The sequence below is a fragment of the Oncorhynchus kisutch genome, linkage group LG18 (genome assembly GCF_002021735.2).
Source record: "Oncorhynchus kisutch isolate 150728-3 linkage group LG18, Okis_V2, whole genome shotgun sequence".
Lineage (NCBI taxonomy): Eukaryota > Metazoa > Chordata > Actinopteri > Salmoniformes > Salmonidae > Oncorhynchus > Oncorhynchus kisutch.
In genome coordinates, this window is record NC_034191.2 from 3,000,821 (window position 1) to 3,022,826 (window position 22,006).

At 46.0% G+C, this 22,006-nt stretch overlaps 1 protein-coding gene across 3 annotated transcripts in view; it reads right to left on the reverse strand.

The window, feature by feature from the left end:
• bcl9l (bcl9 like) overlaps window positions 1-22,006 on the reverse strand; it is an 83,319-nt gene that overhangs the window by 49,064 nt on the left and 12,249 nt on the right. For all 3 annotated transcript variants that reach the window (XM_031795371.1, XM_031795372.1, XM_031795373.1), the window contains exon 2: window positions 3,506-3,583. The gene's annotated coding sequence lies outside the window, so the exon portion shown is untranslated. The remainder of the gene's footprint in view (window positions 1-3,505; window positions 3,584-22,006) is intronic.

The following is a 22,006-nucleotide window of genomic DNA, read 5'->3' on the forward strand; positions in this document are numbered from 1 at the left end:
GGCTCGGGAACTAACAGGCTCGGGAACTAACAGGCTCGGGAACTAACAGGCTCGGGAACTAACAGGCTCGGGAACTAACAGGCTCGGGAACTAACAGGCTCGGAACTAACAGGCTCGGAACTAACAGGCTCAGAACTAACAGGCTCAGAACTAACAGGCTCGGGAACTAACAGGCTCGGGAACTAACAGGCTCAGAACTGACAGGCTAAGAACTAACAGGCTCGGGAACTAACAGGCTCAGAACTAACAGGCTCAGAACTAACAGGCTCAGAACTAACAGGCTCAGAACTAACAGGCTCAGAACTAACAGGCTCAGAACTAACAGGTTCGGGAACTAACAGGCTAAGAACTAACAGGCTCGGGAACTAACAGGCTCGGAACTAACAGGCTCGGAACTAACAGGCTCAGAACTAACAGGCTCGGGAACTAACAGGTTCGGAACTAACAGGCTCGGGAACTAACAGGCTCGGAACTAACAGGCTCAGAACTAACAGGCTCGGGAACTAACAGGCTCGGGAACTAACAGGCTCAGAACTAACAAGCTAAGAACTAACAGGCTCGGGAACTAACAGGCTCAGAACTAACAGGCTCAGAACTAACAGGCTCAGAACTAACAGGCTCAGAACTAACAGGCTCAGAACTAACAGGCTCAGAACTAACAGGTTCGGGAACTAACAGGCTAAGAACTAACAGGCTCGGGAACTAACAGGCTCGGGAACTAACAGGCTCGGAACTAACAGGCTCGGAACTAACAGGCTCGGAACTAACAGGCTCGGAACTAACAGGCTCGGGAACTAACAGGCTCGGGAACTAACAGGCTCGGGAACTAACAGGCTCGGAACTAACAGGCTCGGAACTAACAGGCTCGGAACTAACAGGCTCGGGAACTAACAGGCTCGGGAACTAACAGGCTCGGGAACTAACAGGCTCGGGAACTAACAGGCTCGGGAACTAACAGGCTCGGGAACTAACAGGCTCGGGAACTAACAGGCTCGGGAACTAACAGGCTCGGGAACTAACAGGCTCGGGAACTAACAGGCTCGGGAACTAACAGTCTCAGAACTAACAGGCTCGGGAACTAACAGGCTCGGGAACTAACAGGCTCGGGAACTAACAGGCTCGGGAACTAACAGGCTCGGGAACTAACAGGCTCGGGAACTAACAGGCTCGGGAACTAACAGGCTCAGAACTAACAGGCTCAGAACTAACAGGCTCGGGAACAAACAGGCTCGTAACAGTGCAGTAATATCTAACAATTCACAAAAATACACAAACCTAAAAGTCAAAGAATGGAGTTAAGAAATACATAAATATTAGGACGAGCTGGGCCTCCCGGGTGGCGCAGTGGTCTAAGGTACTGCATCGCAGTGCTAGCTGGGCCTCCCGGGTGGCGCAGTGGTCTAAGGTACTGCATCGCAGTGCTAGCTGGGCCTCCCGGGTGGCGCAGTGGTCTAAGGTACTGCATCGCAGTGCTAGCTGGGCCTCCCGGGTGGCGCAGTGGTCTAAGGTACTGCATCGCAGTGCTAGCTGGGCCTCCCGGGTGGCGCAGTGGTCTCGGGGTACTGCATCACAGTGCTAGCTGGGCCTCCCGGGTGGCGCAGTGGTCTAAGGTACTGCATCGCAGTGCTAGCTGGGCCTCCCGGGGTACTGCATCGCAGTGCTAGCTGGGCCTCCCGGGTTGCGCAGTGGTCTAAGGTACTGCATCGCAGTGCTAGCTGGACCTCCCGGGTGGCTCAGTGGTCTAAGGTACTGCATCGCCACCAGATTCTGGGTTCGAGCCCGGGCTCTGTCGCAGCCGGCCGCGACCGGGAGGCCCATGTGGCGGCACACAATTGGCCTAGCGTCGCGTCATCCGGGGTAGGGAGGGTTTGGCCGGCAGGGATATCCCTTGTCTCATCATGCACTAGCGACACCTGTGGAGGGCCGGGTGCAGTGCACGCTGACCAGGTCGCCAGGTGTACAGTGTTTCCTCTGACATATTGGTGCGGCTGGCTTCTGGGTTGGATGGGCATTGTGTGGTTGGGTTGTGTTTCGGGGGACGCACGGCTCTCGACCTTCACCTCTCCCGAGTCCGTACAGGAGTTGCAGTGATTGGATACCACGAAATTGGGGAGAAAACGGGGGTTAAAAAAATATATATATTAAGACAAGAAATGTTGGAGTGGCATTGACTAAATACAGTTGAACAGAAGACAGTATTTACATATGAGATGAGCAAAGCAGCATATTAACTTTATTAAAGTGACCAGTGATTCCATGTCTATGTATATGGGGCAGCAGCCTCTAAGGTGCAGGGCTGAGTAACCGGGTGGAGGCCGGCTGGTGATGGCTGTTTAACAGTCTGATGGCCTTGAGATAGTAGCTGTTTTTCAGTCTCTCGGTCCCAGCTTTAATGCACCTGTACTGACCTCGCCTTCTGGATGATAGCAGGGTGAACAGGCAGTGGCTCGGGTGGTTGTTGTCCTTGATGATCTTTATGGCCTTCCTGTGACATCGGGTGGTGTAGGTGTCCTGGAGGGCAGGCAGTTTGCCCCCGGTGATGCGTTGTGCAGACCTCACTACCCTCTGGAGAGCCTTACGGTTGAGGGTGGTGCAGTTGCCGTACCAGGCGGTGATACAGCCCGACAGGATGCATCTGTATAAGTTTGTGCGGGTCTTATGGACCAATCCACATTTCTTCAGCCTCCAGGGGTTAAGGAGGCGCTGTTGTGACTTCTACACCACACCGTCTGTGTGGGTGGACCAATCAGATGGTCTGTGTGGGTGGACCATTCAGATCGTCGGTGATGTGGACCATTCAGATCGTCTGTGATGTGGACGCAGAGGAACTTCAAAGCTTTTCACCTTCTCCACTGCAGTCCCGTCGATGTAGATAGCAGAGGGAGCGCCTCCCTGTCTCCTGAAGTCCACGATCATCTCCTTCGTTTTGTTGACATTGAGGGAGAAGTTATTTTCCTTACACCACTCCCCCAGGGCCCTCACCTCCTCCCCGTAGGCTGTCTAGTCATTTTTGGTAATCAGGCCTATAACTGTCGTGTCGTCTGCAAACTTGATGATTGAGTTGGAGGCATGTGTGGCTACGCAGACATGGTTGAACAGGGAGTACAGGAGGGGGCTGAGCACACACCCTGTGGGGCCCCAGTGTTTAGGAAGTGGAGGTGTTGTTTCCTACCTTCACCACCTGGGGGCAGTAAACGTGTAGATCAATGACTGGCAACAGTTCAGTTCGACACTGAACGATGCAGTTCTCACAAGATGAGGTAATTTCAGCAAAACATTTTAGTGAACTGGCGATTTGTAACATTTTAATAGTTTTTTTTTTTGACCGACGCGACATTTGGATCCTTTTGGGGTTCAGCGGACCAACTCACATCTTAAACATTTTGAACCGGGGGACTGATGCGCGTATCTGTGAATCGTTACATCCCTACCTCTTACCGTTTGTCTTGAACTTCAAATTGGTGTGACCAACATGTATGACCATGGCTGGGTTCAGTTCACTCACCTCAGTCCATGTCTCAGCTGACACACTGGGGCATATTGCTGCTGCTGCTCCTTGACTCTTTACTGACCACAGAATAACCTGGAGGGGAGAGGAGAGGTTAGAGGTCACGTTAGCAAAATCTGCATCTTCAAAATGCCAAAAGCTTTTTGATTTAAACCGTTTATTATTGAACATTTTTTGTTTGCTCTAATGATCTGGGGCAAATCTAAATCTAACAAATCTAGTTTTTCCATCACACAATTTTGAAAACATGTTAAGAAATGTGGACACAATTATTGAAAATGAAATGTCACACACCCCTGAATCAATACTTTGTAGAATAGCCTTTTGGCAGCGATTACAGCTGCTTTTCACATGTGGATTGTGCAACACTTATTCTTTTAAAAAAATGCTTCAAGCCAAATTGGTTGTTGATCATTACTAGTAGGACTATCCCCCCCCCCCAAAAAAAACACATTGGGTCGACCGAGGGTCTTCTGTTCTTTCAACCAGTCAATTGGTCAACAATAAAATTTGATTTGATTCGGACGTCTTCCCTGTAACGCACAGCGTTGAGATTGCCTGCAATGACAACAAGCTCAGTCCGATGGTGCTGTGACACACCGCCCCAGACCATGACGGACCCTCCACCTCCACCTCCTAGTGTCTTAACGACCGTTCCACAGGTGCATGTTCATTAATTGTTTATGGTTCATTGAACAAGCATGGGAAACAGTGTTTAAACCCTTTACAATGAAGATCTGAGAAGTAATTTGGATGTTTATGAATTATCTTTGAAAGACAGGGTCCTGAAAAAGGGACGTTCCTTTCTTTTCTGAGTTTATATGTAAATGGGGAATTGATAGACACTGACAAAGGACAATCAAAGGACAAAACAATTCACACAATGAAGTTATGAAACAAAGAATGGGCACGAATTGGCAGGAGAGCGAGCATTCTGGAGAGAGACCCGCCTTGTGTATCTTTGCCATACTCCCCTTCTTATTGGACTGTCCACTGAGACAGGAGCCAATCAGACATGTGTCTCGTGTGCCATGACAAAATATATATATATTTTTGCGACCGCTTAACGAAAAACATCTCAGGCGACAAAACAATCAACAAGTTGACTAAATGGGGTCAGACCTAATTGCAAGAAAACTATAAACTATCAAGTAGATTTAAGACAAACTAATTCGGAACATTCACTGCCTTCTTGGTAAGCAACTCCAGTGTAGATTTGGCCTTGTGTTTTAGGTTATTGTCCTGCTGAAAGCTGAATTCATCTCCCAGTGTCTTGTGGAAAGCAGACTGAACCAGGTTTACCTCTAGGATTTTGCCTGTGTTTAACTCAACTACATTTTCTTTCCTGAAAAACTCTCCAGTCCTTAACGATTACAAGCATACCCATAACATGATGCAGCCACCACTATGAGAGTGGTACTCAGTAATGTGTTGTATTGGATTTACCACAAACATAACACTTTGTATCGAGGACAAAAAGTGAATTGCTTTGCCACATTTTTTGCAGTATTACTTTAGTGCCTTGTTGCAAACAGGATGCCTGTTTTGGAATGTGTATTCTGTAAAGGCTTCCTTCTTTTCACTCTGTCATTTAGGTCAGTATTGTGGAGTAACTACAATGTTGTTGATCCATCCTCAGTGTTCTCCTGTCACAGCCATTAAACTCTAACTGTTTTAAAGTCGCCATTGGCCTCATGGTGAAATCCCTGAGCGGTTTCCTTCCTCTCCAGCAACTGAGTTAGGAAGGACGCCTGTATCTTTGTAGTGACTGGGTGTATTGATACACCATCCAAAGTGTAATTAATAACTTCACCATGCTGAAATGGATATTCAATGTCTGCTTTAAAAAAAAAATCTATCTACCAATAGGTGCCCTTCTTTGTGAGGTATTGGAAAAGCTCCCTGGTCTTTACTGTTGAATTTGTGTTTAAAATTCACTGCTGGACTGAGGGACCTTACAGATAATTGTATGTGTGGGGAAAGAGATGAGGTAGTCATTCAAAAATAATGTTAAACTCTATTATCCATGCAACTCATGCGATTTGTTAAGCAAATTTTTACCATTGAACTAATTTAGGCTTGCCATAACAAACAGGTGGAATACTTATTGACTAAAGACATTTCATCTTTTCATTTGTAATTGGTTTTTAAAAAAATAAAAAAATAATAATAAATAACCTTCTGAAGGTGTAGGTGTATTGTGATTGGATACTGGAATTTAGTGATTTGATGTTCCAAACATACTGCTCACTATATGTACATGCTGCAGAATGACGAGAGAAAGAAAACTGGTTTAGATCACGGAAATAAAAACAGAAAACTAGTTTAGATCACGGAAATAAAAACAGAAAACTAGTTTAGATCACGGAAATAAAAACAGAACTAGTTGAGATCACGGAAATAAAAACGGAAAACTAGTTTAGATAAGTCACGGAAATAAAAACAGAAAACTAGTTTAGATAAGTCACGGAAATAATAACAGAAAACTAGTTTAGATCACGGAAATAAAAACAGAAACTGGTTTATCCTCGGATGGGGCCACAGTGTCTCCTGACCCCTCCTGTCTCAGCCTCCAGTATTTATGCTGCAGTAGTTTATGTGTCGGGGGGCTGGGGTCAGTTTGTTATATCTGGAGTACTTCTCCTGTCCTATTCGGTGTCCTGTGTGAATCTAAGTGTGCGTTCTCTAATTCTCTCCTTCTCTCTTTCTTTCTCTCTCTCGGAGGACCTGAGCCCTAGGACCATGCCCCAGGACTACCTGACATGATGACTCCTTGCTGTCCCCAGTCCACCTGGCCATGCTGCTGTTCCAGTTTCAACTGACCTGAGCCCTAGGACCATGCCCCAGGACTACCTGACATGATGACTCCTTGCTGTCCCCAGTCTACCTGGCCATGCTGCTGCTCCAGTTTCAACTTCCACCTGACTGTGCTGCTGCTCTAGTTTCAACTGTTCTGCCTTATTATTATTCGACCATGCTGGTCATTTATGAACATTGAACATCTTGACCATGTTCTGTTATAATCTCCACCCGGCACAGCCAGAAGAGGACTGGCCACCCCACATAGCCTGGTTCCTCTCTAGGTTTCTTCCTAGGTATTGGCCTTTCTAGGGAGTTTTTCCTAGCCACCGTGCTTCTCCACCTGCATTGCTTGCTGTTTGGGGTTTTAGGCTGGGTTTCTGTACAGCACTTTGAGATATCAGCTGATGTACGAAGGGCTATATAAATAAATAAATTTGATTTGATTTGATTTGGTTTAGATCACGGAAATAAAAACAGAAAACTAGTTTAGATCACGGAAATAAAAACAGAAAACTAGTTTAGATCACGGAAATAAAAACAGAAAACTAGTTTAGATCACAGAAAGAAAAGTGCTGAAAACATGTTGGAGAACAAGAAGAAAAATACGACCTTTTTGTAGGCTGTAACTTACAGTACCAGTCAACAGTTTGGACACACCTGCACATTCAAGGGTTTTATAGATTTTTTCCTACATTGTAGTATCCAAAAAAAGTGTGCGAAGCTGTCATCAAAGCAAAGAGAGTGGCTACTTTGAAGAATCTCAAATATATTTAGATTTTAACACTTTTTTGGTTACTTCATGATTCCATATGTGTTATTTCATAGTTTTGATGTCTTCACTATTATTCTACAATGCAGAACACAGTAAAAATAAACAAAACCCCTTCAATGTGCAGGTGTCCAAACTTTTGACTGATACTGTATATAAACAGTGCCTTAAGAAAGTATTCAGACCCCTTAACTTTTTCCACATTTTATTAGGTTACTGCCTTAATTTAATCATTTTTAGAATGTTTCCCCCCTCTCAAATCTACACACAATACACCATTATGACAATACAAAAACTGGTTTGCAGAAATTTTTGCTGATTTATAATAAAAATTTCAAAAACTCAAATATCACATTTCCATAAGTATTCAGACCCTTTACTCAGTACTTTGTTGAAGCACCTTTGGCAGCGATTACAGCCTCAAGTCTTCTTGGGTATGACGCTACAAGTTTGGCACACCTGTATTTGTGGAGTTTCTCCCCATTCTTCTCTGCAGATCCTCTCAAGCTCTGTCAGGTTGGATTAAGGAGTGTCGCTGCACAGCTATTTTCAGGTCTTTCTAGAAATGTTCGATCCGTTTCAAGTCCAGGCTCTGGCTGGGACACTCAAGGACATTCAGAGACTTGTTCCAAAGCCACTCCTGCGTTGCCTTGGCTTTGTGCTTAGGGCTATTGTCCTATTGGAAGGTGAACCTTCGCCCCAGTCTGAGGTCCTGAGCAGGTTTTCATCAAGGATCTCTCTGTACTTTCCACCTTTGCCTTGATCCTGACTAATCTCCCAGTCCCTGCCGGTGAAAAACATCCCCACAGAATGATGCTGCCACCACCATGCTTCACCGTAGGGATGGTGCCAGGTTTCCTCCAGACGTGACGCTTGGCATTCAGGCCAAAGAGTTCAATCTTGGGTTCATCAGACCAGAGAATCTTGATTCTCATAGTCTGAGTCCTTCAGGTGACTTTTGGCAAACTCCAAGCAGGCTGTCATGTGCCTTTTAATAAGAAGTGGCGTCCGTCTGGCCGCTCTACCATAATGGCCTAATTGGTGGAGTGCTGCAGAAGAGATGGTTGTCTTTCAGGAAGGTTCTCCCATCTCCACAGAGGAACTCTGAAGCTCTGTCAGATTGACCATCAGGTTCATGGTTCCCTCCCTGACCAAGGCCCTTCTCCCCCGATTGCTCAGTTTGGCCCGGCGGCCAGCTCTGGGAAGAGTCTTGGTGGTTCCAAACTTCTTCCATTTAAGAGTGATGGAGGTCACTGGTTTCTTGGGGACCTTCAATGCTGCAGAAATGTTTTGGTACCCTTCCCCAGATCTGTACCTCGACACAATCCTGTCTCGGAGCTCTACGGATAATTCCTTCAACCTCGCGGCTTGGTTTTTGCTCTGACATGCACTGTCAACTGTGGGACCTTATAAAAACAGGTGCGTGCCTTTCCAAATCGTGTCCAATCAGGTTAGTTTTTTTTACCAGGTAAGTTGACTGAGAACACATTCTAATTTACAGCAACGACCTGGGGAATAGTTACAGGTGGAGAGGAGGGGGGGGGGGGGGGGGGGGGGGAGTGAGCCCATTGTAAACTGGGGGTGATTAGGTGACCGCGATGGTATGAGGGTCTGCTAACCACAAAGACTCCACACCACAGTCTGCTAACCACAAACACTCCACTCCACCGCACAGTCTGCTAACCACAAACACTCCACTCCACCGCACAGTCTGCTAACCACAAAGACTCCACCGCACAGTCTGCTAACCACAAACACTCCACCGCACAGTCTGCTAACCACAAACACTCCACCGCACAGTCTGCTAACCACAAACACTCCACCGCACAGTCTGCTAACCACAGTCTGCTAACCAGTCTGCTAACCACAGTCTGCTAACCAGAAACACTCCACAGCAGTCTGCTAACCACAGTCTGCTAACCACAAAGACTCCACAGCACAGTCTGCTAACCACAAACACTCCACAACACAGTCTGCTAACCACAGTCTGCTAACCACAAACACTCCACAGCACAGTCTGCTAACCAGTCTGCTAACCACAAAGACTCCACAGAACAGTCTGCTAACCACAAACACTCCACAGCACAGTCTGCTAACCACAGTCTGCTAACCACAAAGACTCCACAGCACAGTTTGCTAACCACAGTCTGCTAACCACAGTCTGCTAACCACAAAGACTCCACAGCACAGTCTGCTAACCACAGTCTGCTAACCACAAACACTCCACTATCTACAGTGCTCTCTCCCTCCACCTCTCAACTCATTGGGCTTTATTGGCATGGGAAACATATCTTTACATTTCAAATGTCATATTATGTCTATATACAGTGTTGTAATGATGTGCAAATAGTTCAAGTACAAAAGGGAAAATAAATTAACAGAAATGGTTGACCTTTTCTTGTGGCAACAGGTCACAAATCGTGTTGCTGTGATGGCACACTGTGGTATTTAACCCAGTAGATATGAGAGTTTATCAAAATTGGGTTCTTTGTGGATCTGTGTAATCTGAGGGAAATATGTGTCTCTAACATGGTCATACATTGGGCAGGAGGTTAGGAAGTGCAGCTCAGTTTCCACCTCATTTTGTGGGCAGTGAGCACATAGCCTGTCTTCTCTTGAGAGCCATGTCTCTCTCTCTCTCTAGTGAAGTAGATAATACACACTCTCCAGCAATATCTCTCTCCCTCTGACTCTTGTGAGTGAGTACCAGGTAATAACATGTCTATATACAGGAAGTACCAGGTAATAACATAGCTATATACAGGGAGTACCAGGTAATAACATGTTTATATACAGGGAGTACCAGGTAATAACATGGTTATATACAGGGAGTACCAGGTAATAACATGGCTATATACAGGAAGTACCAGGTAATAACATGTCTATATACAGGAAGTACCAGGTAATAACATGTCTATATACAGGAAGTACCAGGTAATAACATGGCTATATACAGGAAGTACCAGGTAATAACATGGCTATATACAGGAAGTACCAGGTAATTACATGGCTATATACAGGAAGTACCAGGTAATAACATGGTTATATACAGGAAGTACCAGGTAATAACATGGCTATATCCAGGGAGTACCAGGTAATAACATGGCTATATACAGGAAGTACCAGGTAATAACATGGCTATATACAGGAAGTACCAGGTAATATCATGGCTATATACAGGAAGTACCAGTTAATATCATGGCTATATACAGGAAGTACCAGGTAATAACATGGCTATATACAGGAAGTACCAGGTAATAACATGGCTATATACAGGAAGTACCAGGTAATAACTCTGCTATATACAGGAAGTACCAGTACTGAGTCAATGTGCAGGGGTACGAGGTAATTGAGGTGGGGTATGTATTATGTGTGTTGGGGTGTCAGTACGTGTTGGAACGAGAGATGAATAACCAGTCTGTCTATATACAGTATTGATTCCTACCTAGTGTTAACTACCCACCAGGACGACTGATGAATAACCAGCCTGTCTATATACAGTATTGATTCCTACCTAGTGTTAACTACCCACCAGGACGACTGATGAATAACCAGCCTGTCTATATACAGTATTGATTCCTACCTAGTGTTAACTACCCACCAGGACGACAGATGAATAACCAGTCTGTCTATATACAGTATTGATTCCTACCTAGTGTTAACTACCCACCAGGACGACAGATGAATAACCAGCCTGTCTATATACAGTATTGATTCCTACCTAGTGTTAACTACCCACCAGGACGACTGATGAATAACCAGCCTGTCAAATATGACCCGATTCAGGAAACTAGGTTTATGTTGAAAAGTAATGACTTCACAGGAGACCCATTTGAATGTAAACATAAAAACTATCAAAATGTGTTTTTTGTTAACATGTGAACTTTCATGTGCCTCAATAACAAACGTGTATACCATCTGTAAATATGAATACAATTGTTAAATGATGAGCTTAGTTGGTTTAGCCACAGACAATGTGAGCAACCTTCCCGCTAGCCATGATTGGCCAAGATGTATACTGGTTAAGATTCTCAGATATTACATGTTTCTAATTTTGACAGAAAGTGGTTTCATTTCAAGTGTACTGTTAGCTAGCTAACATTAGCTGGCTGGGTAGCTAGCTAACATTAGCTGGCCGGGTCGCTAGCTAACATTAGCTGGCCGGGTAGCTAGCTAACATTAGCTGGCTGGGTCGCTAGCTAACATTAGCTGGCTGGGTCGCTAGCTAACATTAGCTGGCTGGGTCGCTAGCTAACATTAGCTGGCTGGGTCGCTAGCTAACATTAGCTGGCTGGGTCGCTAGCTAACATTAGCTGGCTGGGTCGCTAGCTAACATTATGTGTATGATCTTATTCTTCGTATCTCAGACACATTTGCTTGACTAGTTATAGCCATAGAACCTGGTTGGTTAGCTACCTGCAGATTCATGCAGGGTAGTAACGTCATGAGTTGTGATTATGGTCCATTGTTCAGCTAGCTAGCTACATGTCTTAACAAAAGACTCCAATCTAATTTTGACAATGTATTGGGTAGCTTGGATGAAAAACGTGCCCAAATTAAGCTGCCTGCTACTCAGCCGTAAAAGCTAGAATATGCATATAATTAGTAAATTTGGATAGAAAACACCCAGAACTGTTTGAATGATGTCTGTGAATATAACAGAACTAATATGGCAAAAACCTGAGAAAAAATCCAAAACAGGAAGTGGGAAATCTGAGGTTTGTAGTTTTTCAACTCAGCCCCCATTGAAGACACAGGGTGATATTAGTTATGTTTCACTTCCCAAGGCGTCCACTAGATGTCAACAGTATTTAGAACCTGTTTTGAAGATTCTACTCTAAAGGACGGGCTCATAAGGGCTCTTTGAGTGAGTGGTCTGGCAGAGTGCCACGGTCTCGGTCTGGCAGAGTGCCACGGCCTCGGTCTGGCAGAGTGCCACGGCCTCGGTCTGGCAGAGTGCCACGGCCTCGGTCTGGCAGAGTGCCACGGCCTCGGTCTGGCAGAGTGCCACAGCCTCGGTCTGGCAGAGTGCCACAGCCTCGGTCTGGCAGAGTGCCACAGCCTCGGTCTGGCGCGCTCACAGCCTCGGTCTGGCGCGCTCACAGCCTCGGTCTGGCGCGCTCACAGCCTCGGTCTGGCGCGCTCACAGCCTCGGTCTGGCGCGCTCACAGCCTCGGTCTGGCGCGCTCACATGAAAAGGTAGCTACATTACACTTCATTTGTACAGACAAAGGAATTGTCCGGTTGGAACATTAAGGAAGTGTTATGTTAAAAACATCCTAAAGATTGATTCCAGACTTAGTTTGGCATGTTTCTACTGGCTGTAACGGCGGTTGCATTAAGGAGAAGTTCATCTAAAGTTCCATGTATAATAGGCGTATCTTTATGACCTAACAATCGTTTGTGGTGCTTTCTCTGTAAATCCTTTCTGAAATCAGACACTGTGGCTGGATTAACGAGAATTTGATCTTTAAAATGGTGTCAAATACTTGAATGCTTGAGGAATTTTAATTATGAGATTTTTGTTGTTTTGAAATTGGCGCCCTGCACTTTCAGACAGGTTAGACAGTCCTGGACAGGTTAAAGTGTACTGTTAGCTCGCTAACTAACGTTGTGTCATGCAATGGGATTCATTGTTTACCCAGCTAGCTATCTAGCTACATTTCTTAACAAAAGACTCATCTTAGTGCGCCAGAGCGCAGAATAACTTTTTGAACGCTCAACACCAGTTGAATATATCTGGGGTCAGTAAATGAAAGCATAATTCAATTGTTGCCAGCAGCACAGTTACAGTCACCAACGCTCTGGATAACCAGCTCTGCTAGGGTCAGTAAATGGTCAGAGTGGGGTGTTCTCTCATTATGTATCTGGAAGTAGCTAGCCAATATTAGCCAGTTAGCTTGGGTGCTTCACTGTAGATGTGAGGTCGGAGCTTTCGGAACAAACCTACTTATTGGCCAGAGCGTCCAGTGTGCACTCTGAACGTGAAACCATATATAGAGAAAAAATATATATATGTTCAGTGAGTCTCTCTCTCTCTGGAAGTAGCTGGCAAGTTAGTACAGAACGCATGGATCAACCCTTAAAGAGATGCGTGGGATAAGGCTGAAGAGGGCGTGAACGATGCTGAATGGGTGGGATAAGGCTGAAGAGGGCGTGAACGATGCTGAATGGGTGGGATAAGGCTGAAGAGGGCGTGAACGTTCTCAACTGGCCTACCTGGTTAAATAAAGGTGTTCTCAACTAGCCTACCTGGTTAAATAAAGGTGTTCTCAACTAGCCTACCTGGTTAAATAAAGGTGTTCTCAACTAGCCTACCTGGTTAAATAAAGGTGTTCTCAACTAGCCTCCCTGGTTAAATAAAGGTGTTCTCAACTAGCCTACCTGGTTAAATAAAGGTGTTCTCAACTAGCCTACCTGGTTAAATAAAGGTGTTTTCAACTAGCCTACCTGGTTAAATAAAGGTGTTTTCAACTAGCCTACCTGGTTAAATAAAGGTGTTCTCAACTAGCCTCCCTGGTTAAATAAAGGTGTTTTCAACTAGCCTACCTGGTTAAATAAAGGTGTTCTCAACTAGCCTACCTGGTTAAATAAAGGTGTTCTCAACTAGCCTACCTGGTTAAATAAAGGTGTTCTCAACTAGCCTACCTGGTTAAATAAAGGTGTTCTCAACTAGCCTACCTGGTTAAATAAAGGTGTTCTCAACTAGCCTACCTGGTTAAATAAAGGTGTTCTCAACTAGCCTACCTGGTTAAATAAAGGTGTTCTCAACTAGCCTACCTGGTTAAATAAAGGTGTTCTCAACTAGCCTACCTGGTTAAATAAAGGTGTTCTCAACTAGCCTACCTGGTTAAATAAAGGTGTTCTCAACTAGTCTACCTGGTTAAATAAAGGTGTTTTCAACTAGCCTACCTGGTTAAATAAAGGTGTTCTCAACTAGCCTACCTGGTTAAATAAAGGTGTTCTCAACTAGCCCACCTGGTTAAATAAAGGTGTTCTCAACTAGCCTACCTGGTTAAATAAAGGTGTTTTCAACTAGCCCACCTGGTTAAATAAAGGTGTTTTCAACTAGCCTACCTGGTTAAATAAAGGTGTTCTCAACTAGCCTACCTGGTTAAATAAAGGTGTTCTCAACTAGCCCACCTGGTTAAATAAAGGTGTTCTCAACTAGCCTACCTGGTTAAATAAAGGTGAAATAAAAAATGATTTTTTAATTAAATTTTTTAATGGAGGAATTATAGGAAGTGTAGAGTCCCAGTCTGAACACCGTCAGTGTTTTCCACTAGAACGGCTATAGCGGTTACATACTCATTTCAGCTTAAGTTAACTACGAACCCTCTCACGCTACAATGAACAATATGAATCTTCCAGCCATCTAGCGACAGGACAGGAGCCTGTCAGTCTCAGAGACAGCGATGACAGAGAAACACTGCTGCTTTGACAGTCTGCTGGGTGTGTGTGTTGTGTACGCTGTGGTTGCAGCCACGCGTCTTTCAATCAGCCACGCGTCTTTCAATCAGCCACGCGTCTTTCAATCAGCCACGCGTCTTTCAATCAGCCACGCGTCTTTCAATCAGCCACGCGTCTTTCAATCAGCCACGCGTCTTTCATCAGCCACGCGTCTTTCAATCAGCCACGCGTCTTTCAATCAGCCACGCGTCTTTCAATCAGCCACGCGTCTTTTCAATCAGCCACGCGTCTTTCAATCAGCCACGCGTCTTTCAATCAGCCACGCGTCTTTCAATCAGCCACGCGTCTTTCAATCAGCCACGCGTCTTTCAATCAGCCACGCGTCTTTCAATCAGCCACGCGTTCTTTCAATCAGCCACGCGTCTTTCAATCAGCCACGCGTCTTTCAATCAGCCACGCGTCTTTCAATCAGCCACGCGTCTTTCAATCAGCCACGCGTCTTTCAATCAGCCACGCGTCTTTCAATCAGCCACGCGTCTTTCAATCAGCCACGCGTCTTTCAATCAGCCACGCGTCTTTCAATCAGCCACGCGTCTTTCAATCAGCCACGCGTCTTTCAATCAGCCACGCGTCTTTCAATCAGCCACGCGTCTTTCAATCAGCCACGCGTCTTTCAATCAGCCACGCGTCTTTCAATCAGCCACGCGTCTTTCAATCAGCCACGCGTCTTTCAATCAGCCACGCGTCTTCACACATGATGCTCCTTCATCGTCCCTGTGAGTTGATGTGCACGTAACCACAATGTATTTAATTTCTTTATAAGTCCATCAGGACTTGCTAGGCAGTGCCGTTAAAGTGAGTGACTCGTCAAGCAGAAAACACACGGAGATGCCGCCAACAGAGTCAAATTTTAATGGTCATGAGAATCCATAATAAACAGTTGTATTTGTAATGGTCACAATGTAACACCCTTGTGAATGATTGTTAATTTTGATTCACCTAGACTCCATTCCAACCAGGCTAAACTACATTCCAACCAGGCAGCAAGGCTCCATTCCAACCAGGCAGCAAGGCTCCATTCCAACCAGTCTACTAGACTCCATTCCAACCAGGCTACTAGACTCCATTCCAACCAGGCTACTAGACTCCATTCCAACCAGGCTACTAGACTCCATTCCAACCAGGCTACTAGACTCCATTCCAACCAGGCTACTAGACTCCATTCCAACCAGGCTACTAGACTCCATTCCAACCAGGCTACTAGACTCCATTCCAACCAGGCTACTAGACTCCATTCCAACCAGGCTACAAGACTCCATTCCAACCAGGCTAGACTACATTCCTCTTCACGCTCGTTTTCTCTTCTCAAACGCGTGTCGTTGTATTTAGCCACTGCTCTAGATCCAGTAGCAACAGCTGTATCTCAGCATCCCTCGGCTTTCTGTCCCCATCGTGTCTGATCATCTGCTTCATGTGTATGTTGCTGAAGTGCTGTCTAGACACACGCAGCGATGCAAGGTTGGCTGCAGGAGTGTTCACATCATTTTCTTACCATTTCAAATTGCTACTAACAATCTTCTGCATCTCTCCGTATCTTTAAATGAGGAAAACAGTGCCTTCTTCCTTTGGTTTCCTGTATAAAACGCAGCCAGGGACCCGAACAACAGCTTGCTCTTGCTGACAATTATTTTATACTTAATTGACTTTACCTGCGATATGCCTAACTCTTTCAACTTTCATACAAGGTCCTTCACCCCCCGCACCACAAAAAATTGAATCTGTGACATCAAGCTCAATATGACATTTCTACGTAGCAGGTTCTCTCCCTGTACACAGCCCACCTGTACACAGCCCACCTGTACACAGCCCACCCGTACACAGCCCACCCGTACACAGCCCATCTGTACACAGCCCACCTGTACACAGCCCACCTGTACACAGCCCACCTGTACACAGCCCATCCGTACACAATCCATCTGTACACAGTCCACCTGTACACAGCCCACCCGTACACAGCCCACCCGTACACAGCCCACCCGTACACAGCCCACCCGTACACAGCCCACCCGTACACAGCCCATCCGTACACAGCCCATCCGTACACAGCCCATCCGTACACAGCCCATCCGTACACAGCCCACCTGTACACAGCCCATCCGTACACAGCCCACCTGTACACAGCCCATCTGTACACAGCCCATCTGTACACAGCCCATCCGTACACAGCCCATCCAACTACCTCATCCCCATATTGTTATGTGTTTATGTTGCTCCGTTGCACCCCAGTATCTCTACTTGCACAATGATCTTCTGCACATCTACCAACCGTGTTTAATTTAACATACTGCAATCATTTCACCACTACAGCCTATTTATTGCCTCCCGTATCCTACCTTATATGCACTCACTGTATATATACTTTCTCTATTGTGTTATTGACTGTATGTTTGTTTATGTGTAACTCTGTGTTGTTGTTTGTGTCGCACTGCTTTCATTTATCCTGGCCAGGTCGCTGTTGTAAATCAGAACTTGTTCTCAACTGGCCTACCTGGTTAAATAAGGTGATCTGGCGTCTACCTGGTTAAATAAAGGTGATCTGGTCTACCTGGTTAAATAAAGGTGATCTGGTCTACCTGGTTAAATAAAGGTGATCTGGTCTACCTGGTTAAATAAAGGTGATCTGGTCTACCTGGTTAAATAAAGGTGATCTGGTCTACCTGGTTAAATAAAGGTGATCTGGTCTACCTGGTTAAATAAAGGTGATCTGGTCTACCTGGTTAAATAAAGGTGATCTGGTCTACCTGGTTAAATAAAGGTGAAATATCTGTTTTTAATTGATAATCCAAGGGAGCACATCCGCAGGTCTTACCCAGCTCCACTGCTGTGGCAGGCAGCTACATTAAATCAATTAGAGAAAATCCTCTCAGATGTTTTAGGTGTAAAAGTACACATTTCCTCGGTCGGCCATACGCTTTCAATAAAAGCACTCATTTGTCCACATTTCAACAGATTTCTGAATCGTGAATTCACTGACAACGGAGCAGAGGCCTGCACCCAGCAACGTCACGAGTCACGGGACCCATTTCAGTACAGCACTACAGAGAGAGAGGAGGGCCAATTCCACCAAACTACTTTAAAATGTAGGGAGTTTCTGGATTTTGAGTAAACTTCTTTAAAACTGTATATAACACAACACCTCTCTTTTCCAATCTGGGCAGTGAACTCAATAGCAGCGTATTTCAGATGATATCAAGGCATTAGAATGTACCAGAAGACACCAAAATAGAGCTGGTTTGAAAATATTCTTAACCTCGACCCAGGGGATCATGGCTGGCAACTTTCTCTATTTGGCTGGCTATTCTATGTGTGCGCGTGGGGGGGGTACAGTAGGCTACTTCTTGGGTTTATGGCACTGACTAACAGAATACGAGAGCGACAGAGGGGGAGAGAGGGGGAAAAAGACAGAGAGGTGGACAGAGAGAGGGGGAGAGAGAGAGGGAGAGAGAGAGGGAAAGAGAGAGAGGGAGGGAAGAGAGAGAGGGAAAGAGAGAGAGGGAGAGGGAAGAGAGAGAGGGAAAGAGGGAAAGAGAGAGAGAGAGGGAAAGAGAGAAAGAGAGAGAGAGGAGAAAGAGAGAGAGAGAGGGACAGAGAGAGAGAGAGGGACAGAGAGAGAGGGACAGAGAGAGAGAGAGAGGGACAGAGAGAGAGAGAGAGGGACAGAGAGAGAGAGGGACAGAGAGAGAGGGACAGAGAGAGAGGGACAGAGAGAGAGGGACAGAGAGAGAGGGACAGAGAGAGAGGGACAGGAGAGAGAGGGACAGAGAGAGAGAGGGACAGAGAGAGAGAGGGACAGAGAGAGAGAGGGACAGAGAGAGAGAGAGAGGGACAGAGGAGAGAGAGGGACAGAGAGAGAGAGAGGGACAGAGAGAGAGAGAGAGGGAGAGAGAGAGGTAGAGAGAGAGAGAGGGGAGAGAGAGCGGGGAGAGAGGGAAAAAGAGAGAGAGAGAGGGAGAGAGGAGAGGAAAGATGAGAGAGAGAGGGAAAGAGAGAGAGAGAGAGGGAAAGAGAGAGAGAGAGGGAAAGAGAGAGAGAGAGGGAAAGAGAGGTGGACAGAGGGAAGAGAGGGACAGAGAGGGAAAAAGACTTCATGAGTCAGTTTAGGATGTCTCTTTCTCACCCTCCCTTTCTGTCTCTCTCTCCCCCAGGTTTTCCCTCCTCTCGGGACCAGGAAGAGAAGAGACTCTCTGGGTTCAGTTTGCTGGGAGGGTCTTGGGTTATATTTCTTCCAACACAGTCTGGGAACAGAGCCAACTAGACCAGAGCAAGAAGGAAAATAACAAACAGCAGCCACAGTACAGACAGTAGGGAGACCGTTCTAAATAGAAGAAGGAAAAGAGAGAGGGAAAGAGGCCCTTTGTGAGTAAGAACTAAACAGCAAAACTAAACATATTAGCAAAAGCCAAAAAGGAGGAGTGAGAAGAAGAGAGAAGAGTGAGAAGAGAGGAGGGAGGAGAGAGAAGAGGGAGAAGAGAGAAGAGAGGAGGGAGGAGAGAGGGAAGAGAAGAGAGGGAGGAGAAGAGAGGAAGAGAAGAGAGGAGGGAGGAGAGAGAAGAGAGGAGGGAGGAGAGAGAAGAGGGAGAAGAGAGAAGAGAGGAGGGAGGAGAGAGGGAAGAGAAGAGAGGGAGGAGAAGAGAGGGAAGAGAAGAGAGGAGGGAGGAGAGAGAAGAGGGAGAAGAGGAGAAGAGGTGAGAAGAGAGGAGGGAGGAGAAGAGAAGAGGGAGAGAGGAGAGAAGAGGGAGAAGAGAGAAGAGAGGAGGGAGGAGAGAGGGAAGAGAAGAGAGGGAGGAGAAGAGAGGGAAGAGAAGAGAGGAGGGAGGAGAGAGAAGAGGGAGAAGAGAGAAGAGGGAGAAGAGAGAAGAGAGGAGGGAGGAGAGAGGGAAGAGAAGAGAGGGGGAGGAGAGAGAAGAGGGAGAAGAGAGAAGAGAGGAGGGAGGAGAGAGAAGAGGAGAAGAGAGAAGAGAGAAGGGAGGAGAGAGAAGAGTGAGAAGAGAAGAGAGGAGGGAGGAGAGAGAAGAGGGAGAAGGGAGAAGAGTGAGAAGAGAGGGAAGAGAAGAGAGGAGGGAGGAGAGAGAAGAGGGAGAAGAGAGGGAAGAGAAGAGAGGAGGGAGGAGAGAGAAGAGGGAGAAGAGAGGGAAGAGAAGAGAGGGAGGAGAAGAGAGAGAGGAGACAGGAGAGGGAGAAGAGAGAGAAGAGAGGAGAGAGAGAAAGAGGAGAGAGAGAGAAGAGAGGAGAGAGAGAAGAGAGGAGAGAGAGAAGAGAGGGAGGAGACAGGAGAGGGAGAGAAATGATGAATGTGGTGTGGCATAGGATGGCGTGTAACCTACAGAACTAGGGTTGCAAAATTCAGGTAACTTTCCCAATGACCAAGGTTTTCCAGATCACCAGGTTGGAAGCTTCCTAGAATCAGGAGGGAATCGTCCTGCCAGGATTTCTGGAAAACCTGGGAAATGTTGCAACCCTATACAGAACCATGGTGTGGAATGAGGCGAAGGGCAGGCTAATCTAGGTTTCTCTGGGAAGTGAACATAATCGTGGATGTTATAACACCTTGACAGGATTAGTTCAGTTTTTTAAATGATCGAATGGAGCCACATATTGGACCATGTGGTTTTGTCTCGACTTCAAAAGGCCAAGTTAACTCCTAAAGTAAAACTAACCTGATAGGTGCTCCTAAAGTAAAACTAACCTGATAGGTGCTCCTAAAGTAAAACTAAGAGGCCTACCCTGATAGGTGCTCCTAAAGTAGAACTAAGAGGCCTACCCTGATAGGTGCTCCTAAAGTAAAACTAAGAGGCCTACCCTGATAGGTGCTCCTAAAGTAAAACTAAGAGGCCTACCCTGATGGGTGCTCCTAAAGTAAAACTAAGAGGCCTACCCTGATAGGTGCTCCTAAAGTAGAACTAAGAGGCCTACCCTGATAGGTGCTCCTAAAGTAAAACTAAGAGGCCTACCCTGATAGGTGCTCCTAAAGTAAAACTAAGAGGCCTACCCTGATAGGTGCTCCTAAAGTAGAACTAAGAGGCCTACCCTGATAGGTGCTCCTAAAGTAGAACTAAGAGGCCTACCCTGATAGGTGCTCCTAAAGTAGAACTAAGAGGCCTACCCTGATAGGTGCTCCTAAAGTAGAACTAAGAGGCCTACCCTGATAGGTGCTCCTAAAGTAGAACTAAGAGGCCTACCCTGATAGGTGCTCCTAAAGTAAAACTAAGAGGCCTACCCTGATGGGTGCTCCTAAGTAGAACTAAGAGGCCTACCCTGATAGGTGCTCCTAAAGTAAAACTAAGAGGCCTACCCTGATAGGTGCTCCTAAAGTAGAACTAAGAGGCCTACCCTGATAGGTGCTCCTAAAGTAGAACTAAGAGGCCTACCCTGATAGGTGCTCCTAAAGTAAACTAAGAGGCCTACCCTGATAGGTGCTCCTAAAGTAGAACTAAGAGGCCTACCCTGATAGGTGCTCCTAAAGTAGAACTAAGAGGCCTACCCTGATAGGTGCTCCTAAAGTAGAACTAAGAGGCCTAACCTGATAGGTGCTCCTAAAGTAGAACTAAGAGGCCTACCCTGATAGGTGCTCCTAAAGTAAAACTAAGAGGCCTACCCTGATAGGTGCTCCTAAAGTAGAACTAAGAGGCCTACCCTGATAGGTGCTCCTAAAGTAGAACTAAGAGGCCTACCCTGATAGGTGCTCCTAAAGTAGAACTAAGAGGCCTACCCTGATAGGTGCTCCTAAAGTAGAACTAAGAGGCCTACCCTGATGGGCTAATATGTGTTTACATACAGCAAGTCCTTCTGAGTTCATAACAACCCAGTTTACTGCAGATGAAGGCCTTGCCTATAGATCCAAGTCTGCTGTTACAACCATGTACTGTGGTGTCTCCTCTCCCTCTGCCTTCTCAATATCACATTATTCTTTCATAGCTTCACCTTGACTGTGCTGCTTGTAACTCATCCCAACGCCAGTCTCAGATCACCTAGCCAGATAAGCAACACTTTGTCAGCAACAACATACCAAGGGTGCGTCGCAATAATCTCTCCTGAAGTGTAAACTTGTTCACTAATTCCCACAAACCTAGAAGCATTGGATTGGTCTTCCCACAAACCTAAAAACATTGGCTTGGTCTTCCCACAAACCTAGAAGCATTGGATTGGTCTTCCCACAAACCTAAAAGCATTGGATTGGTCTTCCCACAAACCTAAAAGCATTGGATTGGTCTTCCCACAAACCTAAAAGCATTGGATTAGTCTTCCCACAAACCAAAAAGTATTGGATTGGTCTTCCCACAACCTAGAAGCATTGGATTGGTCTTCCCACAAACCTAGAAGCATTGGATTGGTCTTCCCACAAACCTAAAAGCATTGGATTGGTCTTCCCACAAACCTAGAAGCATTGGATTGGTCTTCCCACAAACCTAGAAGCATTGGATTGGTCTTCCCACAAACCTAAAAGCATTGGATTGGTC